Below are 24,190 nucleotides of genomic sequence, written 5' to 3' on the forward strand. Positions count from 1 at the left end.
ACAAGAGACTTCTGAGAGGTCCCCTCCCACTTCCACCCAGTAGAAGCAAGAAAATAACCAAAGATGGCCATCTATGAATGAGGAAGCTGAACCCTCACCAGACACTAAATCTGTGGGTAACTTGATCTTGGACTTCGCATGTTCCAGACCTGTGAGAAATAAATATCTGTTGTTTATAAGCCCCCTAGTCTGTGGTATTTTTGTCACAGCAACCCAAATAGACTAAGACAAGGATCCTTCTTGGAAAAACACTTTATAAACTCAGTTTAACTTTACTTAACAACATTTCCCAAACTTGTTTGGCTATGAAGGTTTTTGCCAAAAACACTTATTAAATTCTTATAGTCCTAGCATTCCATAGAACAAAATGGTGCACTAGTTATTACAGACTTGTTCTTAATTAGAGCTTACGGTCATAATGATCAGCATATCCTCCTTCATTTCCTTTTAGAAATTTTTTTCTCATCTCCTTGCCATCAGCTAAGATCAGGTACTCCCATATTATTTTCATGATGTGCCTCTTTAATCTAGTCTTCTGTTATTCTTTTTTCTTATTGTCTGCCTAAATTTTATTTCACTAAAGCTACCTCCCTCCTTTGTTCTATATCCCGTCCTTTATTTTATGCCCCACGCCCATTTTTGGTTTTCATTAACACACTTTATTTTTTCTGAGATACTGTCTTGCTCTTTTTATGGAAGCTTTGCTACTTAAAAGTGTAGTCTGAGAACCAGCAGTATCAGCATTACTTGGGACTTTGTTGGAAACGCAGAATCTAAGGCCCTACTGCACACATAATCAATCAGAATAAACTTTTAGACAGAATTCCTAGGTAATCCCATGAACATGGAGGACTGAGGAAACCCTGCTTTATCATAGTATTTAAGCCCTCCCTTGGCTCTTTAATAACTAGGTCCTCAAAGCAATGAAAAGATTAGTTGTGAAGAGTAGGTCCCATGATGAGTGAATTATATATAGATTATTAAACATGCATGTTTACACATACTTCTACAACTACAATTATTATGTCATTTAGCTACTACATATATTTCAAAATTTCCCATAGAAGTCATGATAAAGTCTAAGCTCCACAGCATAAAAGACCCTCATGATCTATTCCTACTTAGCCTGTCAGCCTCATCTTTACCATCTTTCCCCCAGATTCCACCATTATTTATGTTCCAGCCATACTGAATGACTGGAATTTGTTAAACAGTCTGTGTTTTTTCTCTTGTCTTTGGTACTTTGTTCATTCAGCCCTCTCTGTCTGGTATGCTTTGCCTTTCCTCTTCACCTGGCCTATGCCTACTTGTCTTTTAAGGTCCCATCATAGGTGGCAATGCCTCTGAATATCATTATCTGATCCCTACACACCCTTTAGATTCATTTATTTCCTCAATAAGTACTGATTACATGCCAATCAGGTACCAGCTACCTCTATTATAGCACTCAACATGATGTGTTACAATTGTTTGACTTATTGTCCTTCCTAGATCAGGAATTCTTTGAGGACAGAACTATCTTCATTCATCCAATAAATATTTGTTAAGTACCTCAACTACATGTTTTATAAATGGTGTCACATACTGAGATGTATACATGAAAGTCCTTCATTAAAAGGATAAGGGAGAGGGACTGATTGATATCCTCACTGTACCCTCTATGGGATATGAGAGACTTCATCCTAGTCTTTTTCAGAACAGCTTCAATTCAAAATTTTCACTCCTATATCCTCCAAAGTTTCCTAATTTTTAGTTAAAAAGTATAGCCACCATAATAATCAAACGCAGTATTCTCATCTTGAAAAATTAGACAAAGACTTAAATCTGGGTATGGTGTGTTATAGGAAAGATTATACATGACAGGAGGGACACAGGCTATAGCAAAAAGGAATATGGCTCTGGGGCTAGACTTTCCTGGTACAAATCACCATTGTAATGCTAACCTGTTTGACCTTAGCCAACTTACTTCAACTTGCTAAGACTCAATGTGCTCATCTATAAAGTGAGAATAATAACAGTACCTCTAACTTATAGAATTATTGAGGGATTAAATGAAAAAGTGCACACAGCACTTAGGGCAGGGACTGGAATAAAATAAATGTTCAATAAATGTTTATTACTGTTACTATTTATGCATGGCGTTTATATTTGCACTAAGTTTACAAAGCAACGTTATACCACCACAAAAAGGTATTGCTGCTGGTAGAAAACCTGGGGCTCCTTGCCATATATTGGAGACAACAGTTTATCCTCTTTCGTTCTCCAAGAAAAAAAACAAAAGGAAACAAGAGTCTTTAATAGTTGTAGTCCACTCAGTTTACCCAAAGACTCCCCAGACCAGCTGAAACAAATTGAAGGCAGCCAACTGCAAGGCTGTAAACAAACTACCATTACTGCACAAACCATAGGAAATTCCAAAAAATTGTGAGAAAGTACATTCGACACTCATTCAACACTCAAGTCCTTGGCTTGGGACAAGAACAAAAATGTTCTCAAGGACAGTAGAGACCTTTTCCATTGTTCAACTCAGTATTCCACTTAGGACTTAATGACAGAAGGCATTGCAGTTGTAATTATTCTCCTCTGGGTCCCACCTGGGCCACCCTCCAGCAGATTCTCTGCAGCCCTGCCCAAGCCCTGTAGAAGAGAAAAGGCACAAAGGGGGATGTTTGTGGCCAGACTGTCTCCAATTAGTCAGAATGAGAACAATGATTGGCTTTTCCTCTGGGCCAGCCTGGAAAAAAATCCTACACAGTTGGGTGGGATGGGAAAGAAATTTTTGGCCAATGGATCAAATTCCAACAATCTTCAGGAATCTATATTGACTGTGACCCATTTTACCGAAGCAGTCAGAGCCCCAGAAACTCAGAGGTACGTGACAATGATGCTAGAAAGGATAGTGTGGCTACTAAACAAACCATGGCTATCAAAGACTACAGCACTTAAAATTCACCTGTGTGACTAACAAACGTAAGGTAGATAGCTAGTGGGAAGCAGCCGCATGGCACAGGGATATCGGCTCTGTGTTTTGTGACCGCCTGGAGGGGTGGGATAGGGAGGGTGGGAGGGAGGGAGACGCAAGAGGGAGGAGATATGGGAACATGTGTATGTGTATAGCTGATTCACTTTGTTATGGAGCAGAAACTAACACACCATTGTAAAGCAATTATACCCCACTAAAGATGTTAAAAAAAAAAATTCACCCGTGTGCTTGTTTTAAAACGGCAAGTTCCCATCCCTGGTAAACTGAGTCAGTAGGCCTGGGACACGGCCCAAGGATCTGAAATTTTGACAATTATCCCTCCTCTCCCAGAATAATTCTGTTCCAGGTGATCTACACAACAAAGTTTAAGGGGGTAAAAAATTGCCCAGAATGGATTCTGGGGACTGGCTGCTAAACAGTCTGACGCCCAGGTCAGATGAAGCTGACATTCCACATCATATATAATAAAATTATGCTAAGACAGTTATGACTGATAGTTAGCATTGGGTCTAAGAAATAATGACCAAAATTAAAGTCAAACATCAGATTCAAATTCTAGCTCCTGTACCTCAGGACTGGAAACATAATTTTCTAAGACTCCTGATCCTCCTAATACGGTGAGGAAAAACATGGTGGTTGTTTTGAGTAAGTGAGGCACTGTACATAAATATGCTTGTAAATTGTAAAGTGCTCAACAAGTATTTGTTGTGGTGATTAATATGACTCTGAGAACTAAATGCATTTTCTAAAAATTTATTTATTTTTGGCTGCGTTGGGTCTTTGTTGCTGCACACAGGCTTTCTCTAGTTGCGGCGAGTGGGGGCTACTCTTCGTTGCAGTGCACGGGCTTCTCATTGAGGTGGCTTCTCTTCTTGCAGAGAATGGGCTCTAGACGCATGGGCTTTAGTAGTGTGGCATGTGGGCTCAGTAGGTGTGGCTCGCGGGCTCTAGAGTGCAGGCTCAGTAGCTGTGGCGCATGGGCTTAGTTGCTCCGTGGCATGCGGGGTCTTCCCAGACCAGGGCTTGAACCCATGTCCCCTGCATTGGCAGGCGGATTCTTAACCACTGCACCAGCAGGGACACCCCAGAACTAAATGCATTTAACAGTGGGATTCTAACAGTTCTAAGAACTAAGCCATAGAAACATTTGACTAATAGAGAGAGATTTTAAAGCCACTAATAAATAGATTTTAAAGCAAGTGAGGGGCTATTTAGGGTCTCCAAATCTCAGTATATAGGAGTATATATTACTAATATGTACATATATATTTATGCATATGCACATAAGTATACAGACATACATATGCAGCATATATGACAGGTGGTTCAAGGCCCCAGCTCCTTCAATGACCTTGGCTCACTCATTATTTTCTCAAGTCCTTAAACTTCAGTGAGCACAGTCCAATGAAAAACTCCTGTGACAACTTTTCCACTTTGTTTTATAAACCTATCCACTCACTAGTCACTGCTTTAATTCTTTTAAACTGTGGAGAATTTTCTAGCCAGCTCTAAGTCTAGAGGAACATCTGAGTTATTGGGTCTGGCTCAACCCAGAACGCTGTAGGCTCCTGGGAAAATACCTCGGCACCCAGCACTAAGACTGGGCTCCACAGGAGCTCCTTCTCTGGGCCTTGATACTTGAGCAAATCCAGACAACATTTGGCTATAGCTTATGTGAGAGAGAAGGAAAAATGGGGATAAAAACTGGGGGCAGAGAAGGAAATAACGTAAAGAAAAGAATTGAGAAAGAAGAGTCCCCAAGAAACTCTAGCCAAATACATTTAATAATTTTTACATCTGGTGGGGAAATAGCCAGGAAAGAACCCCTATGTAGGTGGTGGGTCCTGAGGGAATGTCAAGTTGATGAAGCTATCGTTCACATGCTCCAGGTTTGGCTTCCCTCACCCACCCCCGCTCTCACAAGCTGTTCCTTAGATTAGCAAAGGGTCTCCTCTCTGCAAATGTACCTTTAAATATCTAGATCCTCTGTAGCCCCGGCGCCTCAGCCTTCAGGAGAACAGGCGGCTTAAGTCAAATGTCTGCTCAGGGGAAGAAATTCAGAGGAAATGGATACTTAACCTCCACTGTACCCAGTATATCACACCTTCCTCACAGCCCAGAGGAGGCCCCAAAGAGTAAGGTATGTTGAGTGCTTCCAAGCCAGAGTGCTGGCGATGCTGGAAGTTGGTGACAATACTGTGCATAGACACACAGAGGAGAAAGCTGGTGGGTTGTAAAGGGAAGTCCAGGGTGGCTTTCACTTTTATTAGTTGTGTGCCCTAAAGCAATTTGCTTTAACCTCTCTCCACCCAGTTTCTTGATCTATCTAGTAAAATGGACAGTATCTGCTCCTACTCTAACAGCATAGGATTGCTGAGAAAATTAAAGTCAAAATTCAGTATGAAACGGCATTTGGCCATGAACTCATGATGTGTTCTCTTCCTCATTCTTACAAAGAATCAAAGAACACATAGAACAAAATAAAAATTTAATGACAACATTGAAAAGTAGAACTGATCATTAGTTATCCCTCCCTATTAGTCTCTATCAGTATTCTAGTGCAGCATCAGCTACTGCTGGACAACTGGAACAGAAAACATAGTTCATTTCCTGGCTTCTGCTATTGGTCCCCAATAGATCATTTTCTATAGAAAGTAAATAAGATTTCTAAACAATTTATTATGAAATATGTCATGCACACAAAAGAGTATATATAATGTGTATGTAGAGTTTAAGAATAATAAGCAAACATCCAGTTTAATAGATTTTCACCAATACCTACAGCTTCCTGTGGGTCCCTTTCTGACTATATTCCCGTCCCTTCTCCTGAAAGCCAATCACAATGCTATATTTTGTTTTATTATTTCCTTACTTTTCTTTATATCATTACCACAAAGGTATGTGTCCTCAAATAATAAACTGATTAGTTTTGCCTCTTAAATTTCATTTAATGGAATCATCCTAAGTCCTCTTTTGTTACTTGCTTTTTACTGTTCAATGTTATGTTCCTGAGATTCATGCATATTTGATGCATATAGCCCTTTAAATTTCACCATTGTATAATATTCCATTGCATGGATAAATATAATTTATCTTTTCTTCTATTCATATACATATGGGTTATTTCCAGTATTTTACTATTATAAGCAATACTGCTATGGATTTGCTTGTACATGTTCTCTGGTACACATTTCAGAGTTTTTCAAGGACTGTCTCCAGGAGTGGAATTGCTGGTCAGGGGGTACACACACATCTTCAACCTTATCAGATAATGCAAAAGTGTCTACCAATGGAGGGATTATACCAATTTATGATTTCACTAATAGTGTATGAGTTCCTTTTGCTTCATATCCATACCAGCAATTAGAATTGTCAGATTTAATAGTTCTAGCTAATCTGTTAGTTTTAATTTGGATTTCCCGGTTATTAGTGAGGTTGTATACATTCAGATATGATTAGTGGTCATTCATATATCTTCTTTTATGAATTACCTGCTTATGTCTTTTGTCTGTTTTTATTTTGGGTTGTTTGTATATTTTATTATTTATTCTGAATGCTAATCCTTTTTCAGTTACATGTTACAAATATCTCTGGTGGGTCTGCAGCTTATCTTTTCATTTTATTTATGGCATTTTTTTTTACATCTTTATTGGAGTATAATTGCTTTACAATGGTGTGTTAGTTTCTGCTTGTTTTGATGAAAATAGTTCTAATTTTAGTGTAAAGTTTATCAGATATTTTCCTTTATTGTTTGCATATTTTGAGCCTTGTACAATAAATCTTTCTGTATCCCAAAGTCATAAAGAATTCTACTGGAGTGATTTAAAAAATTTTTAAGTTTTGCCTCCCAAAACTTAAACTCTGGGTTTTTTTTTTTTTTTTTTTTGCGGTACGTGGGCCTCTCACTGTTGTGGCCTCTCCCGTGGCAGAGCACAGGCTCCGGCCGCGTAGGCTCAGCGGCCATCGCTCGCGGGCCCAGCCGCTCCATGACATGTGGGATCCTCCCGGACCGGGGCACGAACCCGCGTCCCCTGCATCGGCAGGCGGACTCTCAACCACTGCGCCACCAGGGAAGCCCTACTCTGGGTATTTTTAAAACATTTTTTTTTTTATTGCAAAGTGTACTCATATACAGAAGAGGGCGTAAACTGTAAACATACAGCTTAATTATCATAGAGTGATCATCTGTGTACACCACCCAGGTTAAGAAATAGAAGGTATGCCAGTCCTCCAGAGTTGCCCCCATAGCTCTTCCAATTACTATTCCCTGCCTATCCCACCAAGTATAACTACTATTTTGACTTCTAATCCTGTAGTTTGGTCTTGCCTGTTTTCAAGGTTCATATAATGGAAACTTGTGAAAGTTCTTGGTGAAAATGAAAAATGTGTCTTTTGTTTTTACTTAAAACCTAAAGGAACTTTTGGCCAACCCAATATGCTGCATGTATCTTCTCCCCATCTGTGGCTTGCCTTTTCATTCTCTTAATGCTGTGTTTTGATTATCAGACGTTCTTAAATTTAACATTATCCAGTTTATCAATATTTTCCTATACAGTTGGTACTCCTACATTATTTTCTGGTTTTTTTTATTTTTCATGTTTAGATTTATAATCCACATAAAACTGATTTTTGTGTAAGAGAGGAGTTACTTTTTTCTGTAATCTGGCTAGATAATTGACCAAGCACCATTTTTTGAAAAGATAATCATTTTTCACTTATTTACAAAACAGAAATAGAGTTACAGATGTAGAAAACAAACTTATGGCTACCAGGGGGTAAGGGGAGTAGGGACAAAATGGGATTTGGGGAATGACATATACACACTACTATATATAAAACAGATAACTAATAAGGACCTACTCTATAGCACAGGGAACTCTACTCAATACTCTGTAATAACTTATATAGGGAAAGAATCTAAATAAAAAGTTGATATATGTATAACTGATTCACTTTACTGTACAGCAGAAACTAATACAACATTGTAAATCAACTATACTCCAATAAAAATTTAAAAAAAAAGAAAAGGTTATTATTTTTCATGTACAGAGTACCTATAAATGTATGGCTCTGTTTCTTGGCTCTCTATTCTATTTCACTGGTTTATTCATCTCTCTCTGTATCAAAGCCATGTGTTTTTAATTACTCTAGGTTTATAATTTGTCTTTTTACCTGTAGGGCAAATCTACTGCACCCTCTTGTTCAAATGTGTCTTTACCATTCTTGGCTGTTTGCTATACCATGTAAATTATAGAATCAGTTTGCTAAGTTCCATAAAAACACTGTTGGGATTTTCATCAAATTGCCACTAAATTTGACAAGAATTAACTTCTTACAAGTTATCCCCTCCATGAATTTAGTATATTTCTCTCTCTCTATATATATATATATATAGTAAATATGAATCTTCTTTAATAACTTTCAATATAATTTTTTCCATATAGGATTTGCACACCTAACAAAAGTACCTTATATTTGCTATTGTTGTTTTAAAGGGTATACCATATAGAAATGCAAATAACTTTATCTTATATTTGACACTCGTTTTTTTCTCCTAACGTATTTAGGTTATATTTTGTTTTCTATATAAACAGTTATATTATCTGCTACCACTAACACTTTTTTGTCTTTTTCCCCCCACTTCTTATGTTTTCATTCTTTTTCTTACATTTTTTTCTGTATCTGTGGAAAAGAATCATATAATTTTTCTTGCTTATCTTGAGGTGGATTAATCAATAGATTTTTTTTTCCCAGTTCTGAACTAAACTGAATTCTGGAATATTCACTACTCAATCATAGTGTATCTTTTTCCATGAACTGCTAAGTTCAGTTGCTTATATTTCATTTAGGATTTTGTCATACATGTTCATGAGTGATTTTGACCTGTACTATTTCTCATTTTTTAAACTGTTCTTGTCTGGTTTTGATACCACAATTATACTAGACCATAATGGTTTCCCTTTTTTCCTCCCTATGTCCTAGAAGATGTTTTGTAGTGTTTGTATTTTCTAATCCATGGATATTTGGTAAAAGTTACCTACAAAATTTGGGCCTGTTATTTTCATCATAGGATGTTTTTAACAATAATACTTAATTTCTTCAATGGTTACAGAACTATTCAGTTTTTCTCTTTCTTACTGAATACAGTTAATACTTTATATTTCTTCTAGGAATTAAATATTTCATAAGTTTTCAAATGTGTTAAAGTTAATCATAATTTTGTTTTACCTTTCCATCCCTGCTACAACTTAAGTTAGAGCATACTCTTTCAAAGTCTGATATTTGTGCCTTCTCTTTTTATCCCTGATTTTAACAAGATTATTTCTTTCCTTTTACTTGACAAGTGTATTCTCTTGCTATTTTTTTCTCACTTAAGTTGTATGTATGGTACATCAATTTTCTGGCTTTCTTCTCTTCCAATATAAGTAAGCAAATCTATAAATTATCTTTTAAGCACTGCCTGAGCTATATCCCACACATTTTTACATATGCTGCTTTTCTCAGTGTACAGTTATAAGAATTTCCGGTATGATTTCTTTTTGATTTATTAGGGGATCTAGAAGTGTGTTTTAAAAATTCTAATCTGAAAACAACCTAAAGGTCCTCCCACTGAGAAATTTAAAAATAAATGAAAAAAATAAATTTTAAATCAAATTTTAAAACTATTTTCAAATATATAACATAATACACACAAAAAATCAGCTGTATTTCTTCCTACTCATTAACAATGAACAACCTGAAAAGGAAATTAAGAAAATAATTCCATTTACAATAGCATCAAAAAAGAATAAAATACTTTGGAATAAGTTTAACTCAGGAGATGACGTATACATTGAAAACTACGAAACACTGCTGAAAGAAATTAAAGACAACACAAATAAATGGAAAAATATCTGTGTTCATGGGATTGGAAGACTTAATATTCTTAAAATGTTAATACTACACAAAGCAATCCACAGAGTTAATGTAATCACTCTCAAAATCCCAGCTGCATTTTTAGCAAAAAAAAAGAAGAAAAAATCATCCTAAAATTCACTTGGAATCTCAAGGGACCTGTATATCCAGAAGATTCTTGAAAAAGAACAGTCAGAAGTCTCACACTTCCCAATTTTAAAACATATCATAAAACTATAATAATCAAAACAGTGTAATACTGGCATAAAGACAAACATATAGACAAGTGGAATAGATCAGAGAGCCCAGAAATAAATTCTTGTATATATGGTCAAATGATTCTTGACAAGGGTGTCAGGACCATTCAGTGGGGAAAGGACAATCTCTTCAAAATCTGTTTTGGGAAAATAAATACCCACATGCAAAATTATGAAGTTGGATCCTTATCTTACACCATATACAAAAATGGATGCAAGACCTAAGAGCTAAAACTATAAAACTCGGATGAAAACATACGGGAAAAGCTGTATGACACTGAATTTGGCAATGATTTATTGGGTATGATACCTAAAGCACAGATAACAAAAGTAAAAATACATAAATTAGACTACATTGAAATGAAAACCTTGTATGCAACATGCACAATTGTGCAATGACACAATCAACAGAGTGAAAATGCAACCAACAGAATGGGAAAGAATATTTGCAAACTATACATATATAGGGTTAGGGTTTGCTATATATATATATATATATATATGTGTGTATATATATATATATCCCAGAATACATTAAAAAACACCTACGACTCAACAACAACCAAAATATACCCTATTTAAAACATGTACAAAGGACTTAAATAGACATTTCACCAAAGAAGATACACAAATGGCCAACAGGCACATGAAAATATGTTCCACATCACTAACCATTAGAGAGATGCAAATGAAAACCACAATGCAATATCACCTTACATCCATCAGGATAGCTACTAACAAAAACAAAAACAAAAAAACAGAAAATAGCCAGTAAGGATGTGGAGAAATTGGAACCTTTGTGCCCTGTTGGTAGGAATGTAAAATGCTGCAGCTGCTACGGAAAATATATGGCAGTTCCTCAAAAAATTAAAAATAAAATTACCATGTTACCCCGCAATTTCATTTCTTAGTATACATCCAAAATAATTGAAAGTGGTATCCCTGAGAGTTGTTTGTACACTTCTGTTTATAGCAGCATTATTCATAAAGCCAAGAAGTGGAAGAAACCCAAGTATCCATGGACAGATGAACGAATAAACAATGTGGTACATACATGCAATGGAATATTAAAAAGGAAGGAAATTCTGACATGTGCTACAACATGTATGAACTTTGAGGATATTATACTAAGTGAAAAAAGCCAGTCACAAAATAACAAACATTGATTCTACTTATAGAAAATATCTAAAGTAGTCAAATTAATAAAAACAGAAAGTAAAATGGTGGTTTCCAGGAGCTCTGGGGAAGGAGAAATGGGTAGTTGTTTAATTGGTATAGTTTGTTTTGCATGATAAAAAAGTTCAGGAGATTGGCTGCACAGCAATGTGAATATACTTAGCACAGAACTGTACACTCAAAAGTGGTAAGATGGAATATTTTATGTATCTTACTGCAATTTAAAAACCTAAAATTGTTCTCTAACTTAAAATTTTTATGGCTATGGTTAAGCTAATAAAATGTGTGATGGGCCCAAATGTAAAACAAAACAAAAACTAGAACTGAGATATCATTTCTCACCTATAATATTGTGAAAAATGAAAAAAGCATGATAAAACATTCTGCCTGCAGGGCTTTGGGGAAACAGGCATAGTCATACATTGTTGACAGGAATCCAAATTGGCATAAACCTTTTTGGCGGGAAATCTACAAATAAATAACACAACTAGATATGTATTTACCTTTTGACTAAACCTCACCTCTAGAAATTTACCTTAAAGTGCCCCCACCAACAATATGAAAATAAAGGTGCATATTACAGCTTTGTTTGTAATTGCAAAATGTTGGATACTCTAAATCCCCAAATATAGGTGAGTAGAATAAACTATGGCATATCTGCATATTATATATTATAATTTATACATCCAATGTTTTACTCATATATACATGTGCATGTATATTCTCCTAGGGGCTAGTATATGGACATTTCACTGGTTTATTTTTTTCTATTTGTTGTCATGTCAGTGTCCAAATTTTCACTGCTATCAGTACTATATAGATGTGCTAGTCTTACTAGTACTAAGTATTATAACAATAGTTTGAAAAATCTAGTTTCATATATAAAATGACACCATTATGTTGCTTTAATTTCCACTGCTTTAGTTAATGTAAAGGATAAGCAATCTTTATATTTATTTACTATTTGTTGCTCATCTGTGGATTTTCCAAACTCTAAAGAGTCATCAAAAAATATGACTTCAACAAGTCACTCACCTATCTCTCATCAAAATGATCACTTTAGAAGAATTATTGATTATATTATTATTAATGAATAATGGCATAGCCAGCATATTTGATACCTTGAGTGGATCCTTTTTTGACACTCCCTCCTCTATATGACAAGTTTTTCAGTAATAGTCATTAAATAAAATAAACAATAACGGTCAAAAAAGCAAGAGAGATATTGTTCAGATATCTCCCAGACCTTAGAATTTAATATCTACCAGGTTTAAAGCCTGTTACAAGATTGGATGTTTATTTTTTTTGTTCCAATATCCAGAGTCTACAACCAAAAATAATTATTTCAATTTGGAAAAAACTGGCATTTTTCTTTTCAGTGTTTGGTAAGGATTTATAAAATCATGAAGCTGTCAAGTGTTGACTGCTTCCTTTGCTCTTTTGTCCTTTTCTTTGAACTGCAGAGAAAGGTTCATGTTTATTCTGAAAAGATTCACTTCCTTTCTTAACTGAATTAATTCTCTTCATCTGGAAACAGTATTGACCAAGCAGAAATATCAAAACAGATTAATCAAAATAGATTAATCATTTACTGTCTCTTCATCATCAAAGTCTTGGCTTTACTAGTGCCATTTTCTTCTCCATTAAAAATAAAATCCTGTCCATGTTGACACTTACTAACATTTCCTTTCTCTTCCTCATTGTCAATGCTTATAGAAAATGATTCATTGTTGTCTTTCATCCCTGTGTCATCTGAATCTTGTGTTGTTTCTAGTATCCGTGCTTTGAATGTGCCACCTTGCACTCTTCACAATTTTCATAAAGTCTATGCAATGTTGAAGGCATTACATATTTCAAAATAGATCCAGACATTGCTGAAATTGCCTCCTTTGCTTTTTAATTTTTTTCATTGTTGAGTTCCACTGGGTTGTTGCCCTTTCATGTTGGTATGGGTTTTGACTTCAAATTACTTTATAAAATTCAGAAAAAATTATTAAGCAGTTGCTGTTTTAGAACAATGTTCCAAATGACTGAAAGGTGCTTCAAATTCCTGTAGGCCAAAAGTGTAGAACTGAATAGCTTTTATATCAACCCGGCAGTTTTAACTTTGATGCTTTTTATCAAAATCTTATGTAAAATATTTTATGGAAATAATTGTCTAATAATTAACAAGTGAAATTTAATACAACCAAAATATCGGCAAACGAGTCAATTTATACAATGACTAAATTGTACCACTAGAGTAATATTTTATTTTCTTGATTTGTTCCTCAGCTTAAAACCAAATAGTTAACAATTTAAAGGGGAACATATTTCAGTTTTTAAAATGTTTTCCAAGATCATTAAAAAAATTAACATATGAACCAAAGTTTGTACTTTGGAAAGAAAAATATCACACCTCACAGTTTTCAATCTGTTCCACTATTTAAATTTTAAACAAATAATAACTCCATGTGGTCGTACAGAACGACAAAATTGAAGTAATTATATTCTGTTTCTTCATTTTTACAATCACAAGGCTATTATTGCTTATTTCAAATCTACAGTTTAAATGTAGGAATGTATTGCGCTACAAGGACTGTAGATGAAACTGTACACAAAGTACACTCAAATTATTCAAATTTTATTAAGTTATGTTTGGAATGAATGCATATACCTGAGTCTGACTGTGTTGAAATAAACCCACACACCTGTGGTCAATTAATCTAGGACAAAGGAGGCAAGAATACAGAATGGAGAAAAGACAGTCTTTTCAATAAGTGGTACTGCGAAAGCTGGACAGCTACATGTAAAAGAATGAAATTAGAACATTCTCTAACATCATATACAAAAATAAACTCAAAATGAGTTAAAGACCTAAATGTAACACTGGATAGTATAAAACTCTAAGAGGTAAACATAGGCAGAACACACTGACATAAATCGCAGCAATATCTTTTTGGATCCACCTCCTAGAGTAATGAAAATAAAAACAAAAATAAACAAATGGGACCTAATGAAACTTAAAAGCTTTTGCACAGCAAAGGAAACCATAAACAAAATGAAAAGACAACCCACAGAATGGGAGAAAATATTTGCCAATGATGCAACAGACACGGGATTAATATCCAAAATATACAAACAGCTCACGCAGCTCAATAGCAAAAAAACAAACAACCCAATACAAAAAATGGGGAGAAGATCTAAATAGGTATTTCTCCAAAGAAGACATACAGATGGCCAATGGGCATAGGAAAAGATGCTCAACATCACTAATTATTAGAGAAATGCAAATCAAAACTACAATGAGGTATCACCTCACACCAGTCAGAATGGTCATCATCAAAATGTCTACAAACAATAAATGCTGGAGAGGGTGAAGCCAAAAACGGAACCCTCCTACACTGTTGGTGAGGATGTAAATTGGTACCACCACTATGGAGAACAGTATCGAGGTTCTTTAAAAAACTAAAAATAGAGCTACCATATGATTCAGCAATCCCACTCCTGGGCATATATCTGGAGAAAACCATACTTCAAAAAAATACATGCACCCCAATATTCACTGCAGCACTATTTACAATAGTCAAGACATGGAAGCAACCTAAATGTCCACTGACAGATGAATGGATAAAGAATACACTGTACATATATACAATGGAATATTACTCAGCCATAAAAAGGAATGAAATAATGTCATCTGCAGCAACATGGATGGATCTAGAGATTATCATACTAAATCAAAGACAAATATCATATGATATCATTTACATGTGGAATCTAAAAAAATGATACAAATGAACTTATTTGACAAAACAGAAGCAGACTCACAAACTTAGAAAACAAACTTAGGGTTACCAAAGGGGAAAGGTGGGGGGAGGGAATAAATTAAGAGGTTGGGATTAACATATACAGACTACTATATATAAAATAAACAATCAGCAAGGATCTATACTCAATACTCTATAATAACCTATATGGGAAACGAATCTGAAAAAGGATAGATATCTGTATACATGTAACTAAATCACTTTGCTGTACCCTTGAAACTAACACAACATTGTAAATCAAATATACTCCAATATAAAATTTAAAAAATAAATTAAAAAGAGGGATTATTATCCCTGTTTTATAGGATAGCTTAGAGGATCTCAGGTAATATTTTTAAAAGAGAACATAACAATAACAAATACTTAAGCAGAACTCCTAGGATTTAAACCTAGGAGGCTTCAGATAGTATATACCCTCACAGGAAACATACTATGTTACTGAGCAAAAGATGGCACTCAATTTGATGGTTGCTATTAATATTTTTACAATGTCTACCTACTGAATTTATCATGGATGCATTTATTTTACTAAAAAGATTTTTAGCTCTTTGAGAACAAGGACACTGTCTTTTTTTCCTTCTATAGTATGTGTTTGCACAGGAGGCACTTTACATGTGCTGAATAAGTGAATAAATGATTAAATCTGTTACAGAGAGATTATTTACCTCATCTTTTTTTTAACATCTTTATTGGAGTATAATTGCTTTACAATGGTGTGTTAGTTTCTGCTTTATAACAAAGTGAATCAGTTATACATATACATATGTTCCCATATCTCTTCCGTCTTGCGTCTCCCTCCCTCCCACCCTCCCTATCCCACCCCTCTAGGTGGTCACAAAGCACTGAGCTGATCTCCCTGTGCTATGCGGCTGCTTCCCACTAGCTATCCATTCCACGCCTGGTAGTGTATATATGTCCATGCCACCCTCCCGCCCTGTCACAACTTACCCCTCCCCCTCCCCACATCCCCAAGTTCATTCCCCAGCAGGTCCACGTCTCCATTCCTGTCCTACCCCCAGGTTCTGCATGACATTTTTTTCTTTTTTTTTCCCTTAAATTCCATATATATGTGTTAGCATACGGTATTTGTCTTTCTCTTTCTGACTTACTTCAGTCTGTATGACAGACTCTAGGTCTATCCACCTCATTACAAATAGCTCAATTTCGTTTCTTTTTATGGCTGAGTAATATTCCATTGTATATATGTGCCACATCTTCTTTATCCATTCATCCGATGATGGGCACTTAGGTTGTTTCCATCTCCGGGCTATTGTAAATAGAGCTGCAATGAGCATTGTGGTACATGACTCTTTTTGAATTATGGTTTTCTCAGGGTATATGCCCAGTAGTGGGATTGCTGGGTCATTTACCTGATCTTAAAATCACTATGTTTTACCTCTCACCCACATCCTTCTTGGAAAAAAATCTGAATATCCATACAGTGCCTGATTCTAGTTCAAATACAAATTCCCCCAAGAAACTGAACTTCAGTATTGTTATTGACTGTACACTCTTGGAGATATGATTCTTAAGCACTATATCAGGTTTCACATTCCCTGGTGCCTTTCTCATCAGAGTCTGTGTTTAGTAGCTTCCTGTGGCTGCTGAGGAGAAGTTGAAACCCCAATCCTGATCACAACAAGTAGAGATTCAGAGGGAAAATAAGGTTCTGACACCCACAACAAATTCAAGACTCTGGATGTGACTGAAGCATAAACTGCTGAGCCAACAAACAATATGTGCAGTAAGAACTTGTTGCAAGCTGACTGTTGAAGATTTTTTTTCTCACATTCAGGAACATCTAGGGCTGGCTGACTATGGCCTAATTGGACCAGCAGTGTGAAAGGATTTCTGTGTAATATTTAGGATTTTCAGTGACTTAGGCATTGAGGCTGGATATTTTGTTTCTTAAAAAAGTTTCCTTTACCTTAACATACCTGTCCCACTAATCCTGTCATCTCTGCTTTTCACCCAGAAAAATCTCTCAGTTCTGGACATCATCAGGCTATGTCTCACTCACTAAAGACAAACTTCCTTCTGTCTTTATTTGGGGATATCCTTTTGCTGCCTACTGGGACCAAACTATAAATTCAGGGCCACAGGCCCAATCCTTTAAATGGGAAGTTAGAATAGTAAGAATCCTGTTTCTTCTCTTAGTCGTGGAATGGAAACAAGCTCCATAGTTACTTTGTCAACTTTTGCTCCAAGAGCCAGCACAGTTTTCCACACTGTGCATTATATAAATGTATCAAACATATTTTCTAAAATTGTGGTGTATTATCAGGCAGCTACCTATATTTTCATGAAAATACCTATAACAATATGTTTTTTGCCTTTCAAGATTTAAATACCATTTTCAAATAATAAAATACAAAGATCTTGAGTATTACAGGTATAAGAAAGTTTTTTCTTTTATATATGTATATATTTTAATCAACTTTATTGAGGTATACTTAACATAAAATACAATTCAACAATTTTAAATGTACATTTCAATGATTTTTGACAAGCATGTATAATAATCTAACCATCACAACAATCATGAAACAGAATATTTCCACTACCTCAAAGAGTTCTGTCATGCCCTTTTGCACTTAAACCCCTCCCTGTCAATCCTGGCATCTGAAAACCACTAATATATTTTGTGACACTATATTTTTGCCTTTTGTAGAAATACATATAAATGGAATCGTATGGGTCATCTTTTGTATCTGACTTATTTCACTTAGTATAATGATTTTGGTATTTATCCACAATGTTTTTTGTATCAATAGTGCACTACTTGGGACTCTCCTGTGTGTGTATGAATGACTATTTATTTATCCATCAACTAGGTAATAGACATTTGAGTTGTTTCAAAGTTTTGACTATTATGAATAACACTGCAATGACTACATAAATATAAGCGTTTGTGTGAACATACATTTTTATTTTCTCTTGGGCAAATAACTAAGGGTAAGACTGAAGGTTCATATGGTAGGTGAATGTTTAACTTTTTGAAAAAACATCAAATTGTTTTCCAAAGTGACTGTACCATTCTGTAATCCCTCCAGAAACATACAAGAGTTCACGCTGCTCCACCATATCCTCACAACATTACAACATTTGGTACTGCCTGTCTTGTTAAACTTAATTCATTATAGTGGATGTGCAGTATGTCACAGTGATTTTAATTTGCATTTCCTTAATAATGATAATAAATATCTTTACATGTGCTTATATGCCATTTATACGTCTTCTTTGCTAAGTGTCTATTCAAATCTCTCTTGCTCGTTTTTTAATTGGTTTGCCTTATTTAGCTGTAAGAATTCTTTATATATTCCAGATACAAGCTGCTTATCAGTTTTTTGTTTTGCAAATATTTTCTCCCTCTCTGTGGCTTGCCTTTTCATTTTATTCACAGTATCTTTCGGAGAGCAAAGGTTTTGAATTTTGAAGAAATCCAGCTCATCAATTTTTTTCTTTTATGGTTAGTGCTTTTGTATCCTATTTAAGAAATCTTTACCTTACCAAAGGTCACATAGATTTTCCTCTTATGTTCTCTTCTAGAAGTGTTATAGTTTTAGCTGTTACATTTACATCACTGATCCACTTCTGAGCTAATTATTTTATATATGGTACAAGGTAGCAATCTAAGTTCATGTTTCTACATCTGGATATCCAGTTGTTCCAACAATAATCTGGGCAGCACAGGAAATTTCTCTGCCATTCATTGAGCTGGAACCACATCTTCTCCAACGAGATCTGAACTCCAGCCCTGGGGAGTGATTCCCCCCTCAAAGTTTATCCTTACTTAGGAAGTTTCCCTTAGCTCTTAGGGTACTATTTAGCTCCCTGTACATCATATATTTACTCTTCTCTTGTGGCCTAGTATTTCTTTATACTCAACCAAAGCAGTAGACTGAAATCAACCAGGAATTACACCTAATTTTGTTGGACTGTTTTTTTCCCCTTGTGAACTGACCTTTTTACCATTATGAAATATTCTCCTTTATCTCTAGTAATACTATGTCTTTAAGTCCATTTTGTATAATATGAACATAGGCAGGCCATATTCTTTATGTGTATTGGTTGCATGCTACATCTTCAATTGCATTACTTTCAACTGTGTCATCCTTAAAGTGTCTTACTTATAAAAAACATATTTGGTTTACTTTCCAATCCAGTTATCAATATGGTTAGTTTTAGGCTGCCATATTGCTATTTATTTTCTATTTATGACATTTATTGATTGTTATGGTTGTTCCTTTTCTCTCCTTTTCAATCTTTTCTCTCCTTTTCAATATTCTATGGATTGGTGATTTTTTTGGTATTTAGTATCTCCTCTACCAATTTGTTAACTATACCTATTTATTTTTTTAAGTGATTTCACTAGGGTTTTAATCTATCACAATTACTACTAATTAATATCAAATCACTTCGTGTATAATCTAAGATCCTTATAACAGTATGCTATAATTATCCTTCTCTCATTACTTTTACTATTCTTATTATATATTTTACTTCTAAATGTGTTGTAAATCCCACAATACATTGTTATTATTTTTGCTTTAATAAGACAATACTCTTGAGAAATTAGGAAATGAAAAAAATATGTCTTCTATATTTACCCACATATTTTCCATTCTCAGTACTATCTGTAGATCTGAATTTCCATGTTGTATCATTTTTCTTCACTCTGAGAAGCTTCCATTAATGATTCTAATAGTGCAGGTCGCCTGGAAATGAAATCCCTCCACTGTTTAACCAAAAATGCTTTTATTTCACTCTAATTTTGAGGAATATTTTCACTGGAATTGAAATTCCGGGTTGACTCTTTTTTCCAGTACTTTAAAGATCTCATTCCATTATCTTATAGCTTCCATCATTTCTGATGAGAAGCTATTTGTAAGTCTTTTTGCTCTTCTGTTATATTTTGTCTTTTTCTGTTTGTTCTTAAGATCCTCTCTTTATCATTGGTTTTCAGCAATTTTTTTTTTTTTGCGGTACGCAGGCCTCTCACTGTTGTGGCCTCTCCCGTTGCGGAGCACAGGCTCTGGATGCACAGGCTCAGCGGCCATGGCTCACGGGCCCAGCTGCTCCGCGGCATGTGGAATCTTCCCAGACCGGGGCACAAACCCGTGTCCCCTGCATCAGCAGGCGGACTCCCAACCACTGTGCCACCAGGGAAGCCCTCAGCAATTTTATTATGTGTGCCTGTCTGTATGTCTGTTTATGCTGCTTGGGGTTCACTGAGCATCTTTGATCTGTAAGCTTATATTTTTGACAAATTTGGAAAAAATTCTATTAATTTTTTTAATCTTCTTTTCCTGTGTCAATCTATCTCTCTTCTCCTTCTGGTTCTCTAATTACAGATATGTTTAAGGTATTTAATTATTTCCCACAAGTCACTAAATGCTCTGTTCATTGGTTCTACTTGTCAGCCTTTTTTTTTTTTTCTGTATACTTTGGTTTGTCTAGTTTCCAATGTGATGTCTTCAAATTCACTAATATTTTCTTCTGCAGTATCTAATGTGATAATATGCCCATTCAGCAAGTCTTTCAGTTTAGATATTATTTTTACAGTTCTAAAATTCCCATTTGGTTCCTTTTGTTAATCCTCATTTCTCTATTGAGATTCCTATTTGTTTCCTATTTATGATCAAAATTTTCCTTTAAATCCATGCACTTATTCATGATATATATTTAATCTTTGTGTGTTACTTCCAACGATTCTTTTTTTTTTTTCTTTTCCTCTTTCTTCTAGAGAGCGCTAGCTTCAACTCTATTTGTGGAAGTCTAAGAAGTGGCCACATCAGACAGGGATAGCTCATCTCCATAAGACATGTACCAAATTTTCTACCAAATTTCCTGGGGTGGAGGGCACCTATATCTCCTACTTTTCTGGGGAAAGGGATGTAAGCTTATATTACCACCCAGACCCTGATGGTCTCTCAGAAAGCTCCTCAGACCTAAACTTTGCTCCATGATAAAGAGCTACAGAAACAACCATTAGTATTATTATCCATCATTACACTTGACAAGAATAGGCTCACTCTTGTCAAGTACTTAAAAATTAGATCTGGGGGCTTCCCTGGTGGCGCAGTGGTTGAGAATCTGCCTGCCAATGCAGGGGACACGGGTTCGAGCCCTGGTCTGGGAAGATCCCACATGCCGTAGAGCAACTAGGCCCGTGAGCCACAATTACTGAGCCTGTGTGTCTGGAGCCTGTGCTCTGCAACAAGAGAGGCCGCGATAGTGAGAGGCCCGTGCACCGCGATGAACAGTGGCCCCCACTTGCCACAACTAGAGAAAACCCTCGCACAGAAACGAAGACCCAACACAGCCATAAATAAATAAATAATAATAATAAAAATTAGATCTGAAATCCTTCCAATGGCCTTTAAAGAGGGGTATCATTATCCTTATTTCTTAGAAAACTATCTCAGGCTCACAGAAGTTCCAAACATGCATGTCTGTCTTCAAATATCATGCATTTGGCATTAGGCACACTGCCTCTTGTCTCTGGATAGTGTGTCTACGAATGTTCACTGAAGACCCACTATATGGTCCTGATGTAATGCATGATCAGTACCTTTTATAAGCTAGGTCTCCCCGGATCAGCTGTGTAACATTGATTTCTGTTGGACTTGCCAGGTATCTGGTGTAAGCCACTCAATTGTTATATATATTTTTCTGATCCCATTTATGATAATGTCTTCCCTCAATTCCCCTTTCTTATTTATTTAGAAATTATACTGAAAGAAGGGCTTGATTCACAAGGCTCTCCACTTCTACATGGCACCCTTACAATCAGAGAAAAAAAAAAAAAAACTCCCTGAAAGTTTTATATACAATTCTAGAAATAAATGCAGACATCAAGATACCACCTCTAATTTAGGAGAATGAAAGCTACCCAAGATACATTTGGTCTCCGATGTCAACAACTCTTTCCACACACTTCTACACAGCCAAGTAGCCACTTTAATCTAGGTCAGTTATCATATAGTCTTTCTTAATGGAAAAAGAAAGTAAGTTCAGTTCCCTAACACATGAAATGCATGTTTCTCTGGAAATATTTCTGCAGAAGAGGGTACTTCTCACCCAGGCCTCCCACAGGGTTAGATTCTTGCATTGTCTTATACTACACATACATGTACCTGATTCAGTCTGATTAGATAAAGCCCAAGTGCCCACTACCCAGAGCTCCAACTCCCCTAGAAAGGCTGTAGAAAGTACACATTTCAAATCATGGTCTTCTTGGCTGAAAGATTTTTAAGAAATCCTTATACACATGAATCAGTGGATGCCTCAACCTTAGCAAGACCTGGAAGGTTTTAGGCCAGAGTCCATTCTGTAAGATTAGCTCTTGCTTTGCAATGAGGTTAGGCCATTAGATATTCTAATGAGTGCCCAACTTGTACATTCCCACTAAAGATTAATTTGGCTGCCTTGCAACATCTGTGTTCTGCTGACTGCTATCTGTTGTCCAGGCTGCGGGGCCAAACTCATCTATCATCACAGACAGGAACTTGGAAGCCACCCCTTGCTGTTGCTTCAACATATCAAAGAATGAGTCAACTCAGGCAGGGAGATTCCTATTGTGGCCTGTCCCAGGTTCTTCCTCTCCTCAAAAGCCCTTCCCAGGTACCCCCACTTGCCTTTTGGGGCTGAATCTTGCGAAGGCACCATCACAGCGGAGTCCTTGAAAGCACAGCAAGTGGATCATGCTGAAAGGTGGCTTTACAGAGGCATTAGAGACACCCGGAATCTGGGGATACTCCTGCCATAGTTCCCTACCCAAAATAGCAATTGGTGAAATTTAACCTGAGAACTGTTGTCAAAAACAAGTGTGAGTATTTTAGTTAATGGAAGCCATCCCAACTGTGAGTGTGGGTTCACCCCAAGGCCCAGCGAGGGGTTTGAAGAACCTGGTGTCCTGTGCTTCTGCCCTAAAGCTCTCCTTCCCTGCTGACAGAGTACTGCAGGTGAGCAGGGAACCATTCCAACTGTGTAGTTAAGAGAGTCTCCCAAGGAGCTGAGAGAAACCCGTAAGCACTGGCAGTCTTTGGCATCAGAGATCCACACACTAGGCACATGGACCCCAAAAGGGGCTCTGCTTAGGGAGAGATAACTGCTCTGTGTACAATTTGCTTGTGATGCCCAGATTCTCACCGAAAGAAATCTAACCTGCTACCAACTACATATGTCACGGATAGGACCCCTGCCTTAGGTATAGGTCACTATGAAATATATCCACATGTGTAACACACAGACCAAGTGAAGAAATACAGTTGAATGATACAGGCAGCTTGGAGCGGTAGGAAGTTTCCTGACAATTGAGGTATTCAAGCCAAGGCTGGTAAACCCTAGGATAAGAAAGTCATACAGGGGGTTCAAGCATCAAATGAGTCATTTTTTAGAAGCCTGTCTTTGAGAACTCTTCCAACTCTGAGATTCCACAGTCTATGAATTCTCCAATCAATAGCACATACCAAGTAGATATACAGAGACATACACTACCTGCAATGTGAACATCAAACCATTTACAAGTATATACCATACATACACTCAGTCTTCTTGCCTCAGTTAAACAGAGTATATAAACAAGCACAGAAGCCCTTTGTTCACTTTTGCGTAAACGAACTTGTTTGTGTACAAAGGTGTGCACACAGGCTAGGATGACTAAAGAGCTTGGAGAGCCTTAATGTGGTAGTTTGAGTGATTTGGTAGCTTCTAAAACTAAAATATAAAAAGTCACTTTTACAACTCTTTTCCTTGTTTACTTTGTTGAACTGAATAAATGAAGAGGGGCTCCCAAATAAAACAGTCCTTGGAAAAAAATGAGACAAAAATTAGATGAAGACTATGAGAGGTTGGGTAAATGCAGGGCATGGAAGAGCATGCTTTATTTCTCAGAAATATCACTGTACTTGTGAAAACACAGGAGAAAGAAGAGGAGCGGGCCAAGAACAGGAAAGCCTTTCCCCAATTACAACTGACTTTAACACAGGGTAAAGGGTATTGGGTAGCCTTATGGATACAAGCATATAAGCCTTGCCCCAGTTCAGTCTTCTAGTGCATCTGCTTCT

The sequence above is a fragment of the Globicephala melas genome, chromosome 1, assembly GCF_963455315.2.
Source record: "Globicephala melas chromosome 1, mGloMel1.2, whole genome shotgun sequence".
Lineage (NCBI taxonomy): Eukaryota > Metazoa > Chordata > Mammalia > Artiodactyla > Delphinidae > Globicephala > Globicephala melas.